We start from the raw sequence: 9,811 nt of genomic DNA on the forward strand, positions 1-9,811 counted from the left end.
AGCAAATGTTCAAGTTTTGATATTGGGGAAAGTTCTAAATCTATTTAGGATGCATTTAGAATGCTTTATTATGGTTGTCAATGATTAGAAATTGATTGAGGTTACTTGTTGGATTGTTTAGGCGGAGAATTCTCTTTAGGCGACTTTTGAAAGTGTTAAGGTGGCCTATCAGTTTGTTTACACAAGGTACGTACATACCTGTGTGCTTAGAATTTGTGCTAATTGTTGAAACCATGTTGCATTGTTAATGAACTTGGTTATGTTGATATCGTTGATGAATTTAGTCAGGTTGAATATTGCATGTTTAATACTGTTGGTTGGACATATTGAACCTATATTGCATTTTGAGGATTATAGCATGTTAGTATGGATGGTTGATACAAACATGTTTGATTGGGAACACTAGATTACTTTGTATATAATTCAGGTCAGTGGATTGTTGTTCCCTTTTAGCCTTTTCACTACTTTATGAGGGCCGAGGACCTCATTTAGTAAGTTGAAACCTTATACCCATATACAGGGTTGATCAGTATTAAAAGAAGGATTGGAGTTAATTGGAATGAGTCTGGTTTGATGCCTTTGTGATCACTTACTTAATTCCAAGATAAAAACAGTTGTAAATAAATGTGGATTGTATGCCTTATGTGATTTTTGAGTCATAACAGGGTGTCAATTTGTAAATCATGTAAAGTGAAACTGAGTAGCAATAGCTTTAGACTGTGCACGTCTAAAGTGACGGACAAACAGGAGTTGGGGTTCATGGTGGTAGCCCATGGCCTTTAATTCGGACCGGATTGATCACCGTGTCCTATTTTTATTCAAACGTTCCTCGATATCGCAGGTCATTGGGGTTACGGAGTCGCGCCCGTACCTCGTCTTCCTTAGTGAAGCATCTAGCTAGAAAACTCGGTCCATTGTCTATTTCAATTAAAATGATATTATTGTTATAAAAGTCCAGTCCAGTCTAGTCTAGCCTAGTTAAGTATGGTCGTTAAATTATCATATTTTGTCTGCCCTTGTTTATGTTCATTTGTATCATGTTAGGGTTGTTCGTTAATAGTATCATATTAGGATTATTATTGTTTTAGTATGTAGTACTCAGCTTTGCTGATTACGTGCTTTGTTTGTGTGTGTTGATCATGGCTATGCCTTATTGATCCTGTGATGACCCATCTTTGGTGAGCAGTCTCTAAGGATCAATAAGCGTTGCCCATCTACAGGTTTGAAGATGATGCATCATTGGGATCGGGATTAGAGAGCTTGTAGTTATATTTTCTTTATTAAGTGATTTGGTTTGTTAACTTAAATTTGAAATTTGTCGTACTATTCGTATTTCCTTATTTCAGTTAATTGGTTTTGGACCTAATATGTAATAAGATTATTTATGAACCTAAAAGTTAGTTTTATGTTTTCCGCTGCAAAATTCTGAATAAGCCGTACGTTTTCACACGGGCGATAATACTTTGATAATTCCCTACAGTTATATTTAAAAAGGGTTATTTTAGAAAATGGGAATTGTCGGGGTGTTACATTGTTATTATTTTTCAAGTTTAAGTATCGATTTTACTAAAATAAATTACTAATTTGACTTGACAAAAATGGAATTTAAATAATATTTTCATGTAAAACGATTTATGAAATATATAAATATATTTCGATTAAAATTTTGTTTAATAATATTTTCATTAAATTACGAAATTATATTAAAACTCGTTATTTATAAAATTCATTACTTATAAAATTTATGATTTTATAAAATATTGATTTTAAATTATTTATTGATTTAGTACTAATTCAATGATTTAATACTTTGAAGAATTGAACTCGGAGCTCAGGACGAACGAACCAAGGAAAATCCTTAGCAAAATCGTGGAAGTGAGGTAACGGCTATTGCTAGTACCCGCAATTCCCTTATAAATGCGATTATGAAATTACAACGTTATGATTGATTTATGAACTGAATGTTTTAACATGTTTTATGAATTGCGGGAAATGAAATGTGATTTGATTGAATTATTTATTATAATATGATGTGATGGAATTATTTCTTATAATATGATTGATTGAAATTCTTATAAAATAATGTTTATAAGAAACCATGAAAGAAAGGATGTTTTATCATGATCTCATGATCTAAAGGATTTATGTTACTTCAACTGAAGTAAAAGGCTAAAATGTAAAATTAAACGAAACATGATAAATGAAAGTGAAAGACCTAGTCCGTTTGGCAGTATATGTTCACAGGTTACTATTCTCGGTAATGCATGTACCCATGGGGCATCCGCCCATTGAGCCAAGGCTCTCATGTTTTCGGGCCAAGGCCCCATGTTTTATGGACAGCGGTCCATCGTGGAAGACGTTCCTGTTAGGTTATGATACATATGACAATACATAAATCATGCGGAAAAACCATAAAGCCAGGAAAGCATATTATTTACACATAATCATTTAGCATAGTATAGATGCATACACTTTGTAGCGTGCCCTCCCTAGCTGCGCCCGAACCGAACAAGAACAAGTCTTTAGGACTCCAAATGTCGTCCCTCCGTAGATAGTCCACAGTACGTCCGGATCCGCCTCAAGATTGACCAACTAGAATCGCCCTTAAGGTGCTTAGGAATTTTCGGCTATTATTGTGCAAGAGTGTGGCTGAATTTTTCTTTCAAAACTTACCCTTTTGAATACTTCAATCGTACTTATAAATTATGACCCTAGGCCCTTATTTATAGAGGTTTGGAAAGGGAATTGGAATCCTAGTAGGATACGATTTAATTAAACTTAGAATCCAAGGACTCTAATTAATTAAATAATCCTAATAGGAATAGGAGTTTAATCATACACCAAATCCTAATAGATTTAGGAATTGTGCATGGACACAAACACACACGCACGGAGCCACGAGGGCGCCCGCACGCGTGCGCTCGGCCCACGCAGCCCACGCTGGGCAGCCTTGCCTTGGCGTGCTGGGCCTGCCTTGCGGTGGGCCTGGCGCTGCCTTGGGCTGGGCGTTGGCGCGCGTCCTTGCTTGCTGGGCGATGGCCTGGCTTCGTGCTGGGCCTTCGTCCGGCAGGCCTCGTCCGATGCTTATTCGTACCGATTAAATTTTCGGTTCCGGAATTTATTTCCGATACGAATAATATTTAATATTTCCGATTCCGGAATTAATTTCCGTTTCGAACAAATATTTAATATTTCCGTTTCCGAAACTATTTTCCGATTCCGATAATATTTCCGATTCTGACAATATTTCCGTTTCCGGCAATATTTTCGATTCCGGCAATATTTCCATTTCCGATAATATTTTCCGATACGTACCATGTTTCCGTTTCCGGCAACATCTACGACTTGGATAATATTTATATTTCCGATACGATCCATATTTCCGTTTCCGGCAATATCATCGTTTCCGGAGTATTCATTTCTTGCTTGTGACGATCTCAGCTCCCACTGAAACCAAGATCCGTCGATTCCGAATATCCATAGATAGAGTATTTAATGCCATTAAATACTTGATCCGTTTACGTACTATTTGTGTGACCCTACGGGTTCAGTCAAGAGAGCTATGGATTAATATCATTAATTCCACTTGAACTGAAGCGGCCTCTAGCTAGGCATTCAGCTCACTTGATCTCACTGAATTATTAACTTGTTAATTAATACTGAACCGCATTTATTAGACTTAACATTGAATGATACTTGGACCAAGGGCATTATTTCCTTCATTTCCACCATGTCATACTTGCCACGGCTAGCATGTGCACCCTAAAGTTATGAATGAATTAAATAAAGGACTTTATAAAATGTTTTACTCTATTCTATTCTCCCTGTGTTATTAAATAAAATGAATTGAAATGAATTTACGTTACTAGGATAGTCGTTACTGAGTCTTCGGCTCACCGTTTTTGTTTTCTGTTTTAGGTACTGCTGGGAACAACGGAAACGAGTAGTGGGGAGGATTTCACCTTAATAATTTTCACCTAGTTTATGTTTTAATAGTTAATTAAAGATTTTTAGTAAGTTATGTACTTTTATCTTGGGAATATAAAGGATTATTATATTGATTGTGGATGATTTAATAGCTTATGATTTATGGGTGCCTTGTAATTCCCAAGAGGGAGTTACGGCAGGTAATGTCCCGACCAAATTAGGTTGATTCTGCTGCTAATTATGCTTTAATACTTGAATTAGAGGTCGGGGCGTTACAATATTATTAAAGAAAAACGGTGAAGAATAAGGATTGAGCAAAATGTCATCCAAGCCATCTCATGCATTAGCCACTATGGACCATTGATCTCGTCTGATAGAATTTCATCCGTTCGATTTCCCTAATAAATATCATAACATTCACTAAAAACACATTAATTATGCTATTAAATCTTTCATTCAAAACTTAACATAACTACATTACTAAAAAATTTGCTTAATTATAGTCTTTATATTAATTTCCTAATTAATCAATCAATATTAATGACAATTTTTTAATTCTCTATGATTTAATCTTTTAAACTAGTTTGTGGCCCGGGCGTTGCTCCAGGTTTTACTGTTAGTGGGATTTACTTTTTTTAAAAAAAAATGTGCGTAGGTGGTGCCATTATCGAATTTCCATGCAAGATTACTGGCCGGTCGACACTTCCTTCCCATATCCGAAAATCAAAACAAAGTCGAGTTCTCTTCGATCTTCATGATTAGTTGATTATTATACTGTAACACCACGACAATTCTCTCTTTTCTAAAATAACTTTTAAATATAAAACGTAGAGAATTATCAAGGCATTATCGCCCGTGTGAAAACGTAAAGGCTTATTCATAATTTTGCAGCGGAAAACATAAAACTAACTGTAGGTTTATAAATAATCAATTTCAGAATAAATCCCAAAAACCAATCAACGAAAAACAAAGTTAATGTTACTAATTCAATAAGTTTTAAAGTCCACTTAAACAAACCAAATCCAACTTAGAAAATCAAATGAACTACAAACTCTCCAATCCCGATCCCAATGATGCATCATCTTCAACCTGTAGATGGGCAACGCTTATTGATCCTTAGAAACTGCTCACCAAAGATGGGTCATCACAGGATCAATAAGGCATAGCCATGATCAACACACACAAACAAAGCACGTAATCAGCAAAGCTGAGTACTACATACTAAAACAATAATAATCCTAACATGATACTATTAAACGATCAATCCTAACATGATACTAATGAACATAAGTAAGGGCAGACAAAGCATGATAATCTGACGACCATACTTAACTAGACTAGGCTAGACTGGACTAGACTTTTATAGCAATAATATTATTTTAATTGAAATAGGCAATGGACCGAGTTTTCTAGCTAGAAGTCTTCACTAAGGAAGACGAGGTACGGGCGCGACTCCGTAACCCCAGTGACCTGCGATATCGAGGAACGTTTGACTAAAAATAGGACGCGGTGATCAATCCGGTCCGAATGAAAGGCCATGGGCTACCACCATGAACCCCAACTCCTGTTTGTCCGTCACTTTAGACGTGCACAGTCTAAAGCTATTGCTACTCAGTTTCACTTTACATGATTTACAAATTGACACCCTGTTATGACTCAACAATCACATAAGGCATACAACTCACGTTTATTTACAACTGTTTTTATCTTGGAATTAAGTAAGTGATCACAAAGGCATCAAACAAGACTCATTCCAATTAACTCCAATCTTTCCTTTAATACTGATCAACCCCTGTATATGGGTATAAGGTTTCAACTTACTAAATAAGGTCCTCCGCCCTCATAAAGTAGTGAAAAGCTAAAAGGGAACAACAATCAACTGATCTGAATTATATACTAAGTAATCTAGTGTTCCCAATCAAACATGTTTGCATCAATCTTCCATACTAACATGTTATAATCCTCAAAATGCAATATAAGTTTAATATGTTCATCCAACAGTATCAAACATGCAATTTCAACCTGACTAAGTTCATCAACAACATTAACATAACCAAGTTCATCAACAATTCAACATGGTTTCAACAATTAGCACACATTCCAAGCACACAGGTATGTACGTACCTTGTGTAAACAAACTGATAGACCACTTTAACACTTTCAAAAGTCGCCTAAAGAGAATTCTCCGCCTAAAACAACCAACAAATAATCCCAATCAATTTCTAATCATTGGCAACCATAATAAAGCATTCTAAATGTATCCTAAACATATTTAGAGCTTTCCCCAATATCAAAACTTAAACATTGATTTCCTAGCATCAGTGATTGAAATTCGTTGAAAACTTTTTGCAAACATCGTACTTTAAATTTTCAGCAATATAAATTCATTTAAAAACTTCACTAAGACCAATTAACGTTCTTAGAACATTGAAACAATCAATTTCAAAATCCCTAATCATCCCACCATGATTTCAAAACTATTGAAACCTTAAATTTCATGTTTAATAATTAAAATTCTTATTTCAATCAAATTTAATAAATCTGAAATTTAATAAACTCACTATGCAAATATATAAATTTGAATTCTATGTTTAGATAATTAAAACCATAAATTTAAAATGTGAAAACATTAATTAAACTACTAAAACAAAATTAAAGCATTAAATAGTTTTAGGGTTAAAGAAATAACCAAAAGAGGAGGAGTGAGGGTGCTGGCCGGATGAGGGGCGGCGGCGACAAGGCAGGTGGTCGCGGGTCTGGGCGACGCTGCTGCTGGTCGCGGTGGTTGTGCAGGGACGGTTGCTTGTGAGGCAGGGAGCAAGAAGCAACGAATAGGGGAGTGCGAGAAGCAAGGCTTGCCGGCGGCTGGGCACGGCCGCAGACACGGTCGACGATGGTAGTCGCCGGTGGTTGCACGGTGGCGGTTGGCTGGGCAAACAAAACCAACAATTTCAACTACAGAGAAGACGAAAGGAGGAACGAAAAGAAAGAAAAAAAAACGAGAGGGAAGAAGGAGGAGGAGGCCGACGAGGAGTTACCGGTGGTGGCTGCCGGTGGATTGTGGATGGTGGCTGGTGGATGACGGCGACGTGAGAGGCAGCAAGAGGAGAGAAGTGTTTGAGGTTTTTGCAATTCACGTGAATTTGTTTACGTGAATGTTGAAAAGTAATGGGCATTATGGGTTTATGTGTTTTGGGCTTCACCAATTTGGCTAGGATTAGGATCTAGTTTTAGAATATGAATCCTAAAACCGATTAGGATTGTTTTCTAATTTCGAACGATTTTCGTAATACAAATTCTTTTCAACTTAAAATTCTAAAATTACTTTTGATTTCGTAAATCATTAAAAATAATTAAAATGTAATAAAAAAATATACGTTAATTATATATTTATTTCTAAAATTCATAAATTCTTATTTAATATATTAAATATACGTTAAAATATATAAATAAAATGTATAAAATTACAGGGGATTACAATTTACCCCTCTTAAAAGAAGTTTCGTCCCGAAACTTGGCACGAAAATTCACATATATTTCCAAACTTTTCAACTTATTCTTACTGGAGAAGTACTTTGTGCCACTCTTGTGCACTCTTTTGCCAACTAAAAGTTACTTGTAATATTCACGAACATATTTCCTTACGCGGAGAATCTATTTACTTTGCACCAACATGTATAAGTTGCTAAAAATGCGCATAAAATGCATAAAAATACCATAAAAATAGGTAAAAATCGCGAATTTCTATCGCATTCTACCCCCCTAAAAGAAAACGAGTTACGCCCTCGTAACTCATCCCAGGGAATGACTTTGGCTATTTCTACTTCAACGAATCATGCCCCCAAAGCTATATTTCCACTAAAATCGTAGCAAGTGGGATTTCTACACTTCTTTCCACACAATGCCTCAACAGGTTCCATCTTAAAGCTCGCATAGTAACTATTTGTGCAAGAAATTCAATCACTCTAGTTGGTCTTCCCAATTACCCTTAAAGTCAATAACACAGAATCTCAACATATATTTCGTAGTAATCTCAGTCTGTCTATCGGTTGCAGGGTGGAAAGAAATACTCATTTCAATGTCGTTCACAAGATTCACTAGAACTTTTTGCCAAAATTTCAGACTTTTATAGTCGGTAAGGATCTCAAATGTTGCCCCATAAAGATAATGTCTCCAAATCATTCAAAGCAAACGCACTAGCAGCTAGCTTTAGGTCATGGGTTGGGTAATTGGTTTCATAAAGTTTCAATTGACGCGACAACAGGTGCGGAGGTCAAACGCTCTTTTAAAATCTAGAAAGCTTTCTCCCATTTCTCACTCCACTCGAATTTTGATTCCTCTTTCAACAAGTTGGTCAATGGTTTTGCTCTCTTCGAAAAGTCTTTCACAACCTCCTATAATGGTCATCTAGGCTTAGAAAACTTCAAGTATCGGACACGTTCTTTGGAGTAGGTCACTCACTCACAGCTTGAATCTTAGCATGATCTACAAAAACCTCTTCTGTTCAACTTTTCCTTGTTACCGAACCTCATTACACTTTTCATGGGTGTATAACTTTTGGGCTTAACTCTTAGCTCTTGCACCAATTCATGTATTTCTTTTCATCTTTTCCAGACAACAATGATTTCTAACGATCCTGGACCACTCAAATCATCTCTTAGATTTATTCCCTTACGTAACATAGTTCTCAATCAATTTAGTCCTTCACTTTTCCGTCGGTGTCACTTATACATATATGACTTCAAGATTTGTATACTTCATTTAATAAAACTAGATTCTTCCTAAGCGTCTCCAAGTAATCCTCAAGTGTTTGTCATGCTCTTTCTCATTCCTTGCATAAATAGGGATATCATCAATAACATCATAACAAACTTAATTCGGAATTCGTAGAAAATCTCATTCATCAAATCCATAATTATGGCAGGTGCATTGGTTAACCCAAACGACATTACTCTAAACCCATAATGACAATAACGAATCCTAATGAGGTCTTAGGCCTTTATCAGCTACTCTCAATTGGTGATACTTCGAACACAAATCAATCTTCGAGAACACACTCTCGCCATTCAATTGGTCAAATATGTCATCTATCCTAGGCAAAGGATACTTGTTCTTGATGGTGTTTAGCTCCCTAAAATCGATGCATAATTCCATACTCTTATCTTTCTCCTTAACAAACAACACAGGATCTCCCCACGGTGATGCACTAGGCCTAATATACCCCTTAACGAAACAACTCTTGCAATTGTGTCTTAATTTGCTCATTTCGAGAGGTGTCATTCTATATGGTGCTTTAGTTATAGGTGTCGTTCCAGGAACTAAGTTTATAGTGAACTCAAAGGCTCCAACAGGTAACATACTTGCAATTTCACTCGGAAACACATCAATGAATCCACTCACAATGGCAACATCTTCGATTTTGACTCCAAGTTCTTTATTCACCTCTAACACACTACAGAAAAATAGTTCACGCTCCCTATTCATCAATTTCCTCACTCGCATTACAGAAATAACCAAAGGTTCTTGGACTACCCAAAACATCTATACGAGGTCAATCTTCCAATATGGTTCCTTACATTTACTTTCTGAATTTCACAGTACGTCTATCTTAGCCTTGTACAAACTTAGTCAATTCCATCCTAAGGTTTATGAATTCTTGTGCCTTTTGCTTTCTCATAAAAGGAGTTTCCTTAAGGCAGTAAAAAACGAATCCCAATTGAATCTCTCAACAGCGCTAAGTCTAACCCCATTTTCTCTCCACCATAAATCAGCTTCATCTTCCAAGTACAGTACAACTTGACCCACTCTCATGTTCTCAAGACAGTTCAAATCCCCAAACAGTTTCTCGAACTCTCTAACCTAGTTCTCTAAAAAGTAAGATCAG

At 36.2% G+C, this 9,811-nt stretch overlaps 1 long non-coding RNA gene across 1 annotated transcript; it reads left to right on the top strand.

Annotated features, from left to right (window-relative positions):
* Positions 1 to 113: 113 nt before the first annotated feature.
* Positions 114 to 1,413, top strand: LOC130462069 (uncharacterized). Its single transcript, XR_008922201.1, has 2 exons — positions 114 to 186; positions 1,187 to 1,413. It is a non-coding gene; the product is annotated as an uncharacterized lncRNA (long non-coding RNA).
* Positions 1,414 to 9,811: the final 8,398 nt, after the last annotated feature.

This window comes from Spinacia oleracea, chromosome 5, assembly GCF_020520425.1.
Source record: "Spinacia oleracea cultivar Varoflay chromosome 5, BTI_SOV_V1, whole genome shotgun sequence".
Classification (NCBI taxonomy): Eukaryota; Viridiplantae; Streptophyta; class Magnoliopsida; order Caryophyllales; family Amaranthaceae; genus Spinacia; species Spinacia oleracea.